General features: G+C 31.1%; 1 non-coding gene across 1 annotated transcript; it reads left to right on the top strand.

Moving 5' to 3' along the window:
- Positions 1-846: 846 nt before the first annotated feature.
- On the top strand, positions 847-953 carry LOC138808634 (U6 spliceosomal RNA). The gene has a single exon (XR_011366542.1). It is a non-coding gene; the product is annotated as a U6 spliceosomal RNA (small nuclear RNA).
- The last annotated feature ends 233 nt before the right edge of the window (positions 954-1,186 follow it).

Here is a 1,186-nt window from a genome sequence, read left to right as displayed (position 1 = left end):
GACTTACAAAAAGTTGTATTATATTACAACAAGGAAAACAATGCTACAATAAACAAAACCAATCATTAAATATTAATGATTAATAAAATGAAAAATGAAACAATTACCAGTGTTTCCAGTATTTGAAGTATACTACATATTAGGTTTTACTATTTTTTCATAATCCTGTACATTTAAAACTGCCTAAGATTATGATGTTCAATAAGAGTTTTATAGGCTATGAGTAGTCTTTAAAGTTTCCCACTAAGATTATTATTTATGGCTCATCTCATCTGTATATGGCTTATATCACCATTTGTTCCTCGCTAACCTATAAAGTAAGGAAGCCCTAAAGTTTTAACAGAAACTGTGGAATTAACAAAGTCTTAACTCTTCACTCTGCTTCTTTACACAAAGAATTTGCAAATTCTCATTAGTAAAATTTCTATAAACTCTGAAATGTACACACTTAGTAGTATATGCTGCTACAATAAATCTTAAATACTTTATGGAAAAGTTTTATGACCTGTCATACAGTCTTAATTTTGGCATATATATAAGCAAATTCCCAAAATTAAAAATATTTAAAACATTAAAACTTTTAACAAACCTTAACACTTGCTTCAATGTTCATTATGAGAGGTGCCTTGTATAGAATAATTGAATTCCTCCTCTTACACATCTCTTGAACAACAAATATCTTGATTATATTGTTTTTGACATGCCAATCTTGACTTTATTCATAAATGTGTGCTTATATAAGAAACACATGGTTTTAAAATTTCACAACAATTCTTTAGAACTTACTTTTTGTTGAATTGTTTAGTTTAAGAAAATCAATTACACTTTATATATAAAAAATGTTCTGTGCTCAATTCGGCAGCACATACACTAAAATTGAAATGATACAGAGAAGAGTACCATGGCCCCTGTGCAAAGATGACAAGCAAATTCATGAAGTGTTCCATATTTTTACAACAGACGCTGGAGTGGATGTGGCCAGAAAGGAACCCTACCGCATTTGAACCCTACTGCATTCTTGGGTGGGAGTGTAAACTTGTTCAGCTACTTCGGAAAGGAGTATGAAGGTTCCTCAAAAGATTCCACATAGCGCTCCCCTATGACCCAACAAATACTACTTCTGGGCATTTACCCAAATGATCACAAACAAGACCATACTAAAACTACTAGCACTACTATATTTATT

The sequence above is a fragment of the Dipodomys merriami genome, unplaced genomic scaffold (genome assembly GCF_024711535.1).
Source record: "Dipodomys merriami isolate MVZ:Mamm:240054 unplaced genomic scaffold, mDipMer1.0.p SCAF_46, whole genome shotgun sequence".
Lineage (NCBI taxonomy): Eukaryota > Metazoa > Chordata > Mammalia > Rodentia > Heteromyidae > Dipodomys > Dipodomys merriami.
Note: the sequence above shows the minus strand (reverse complement) of the source record. Positions and strands in the feature narration are given on the sequence as shown.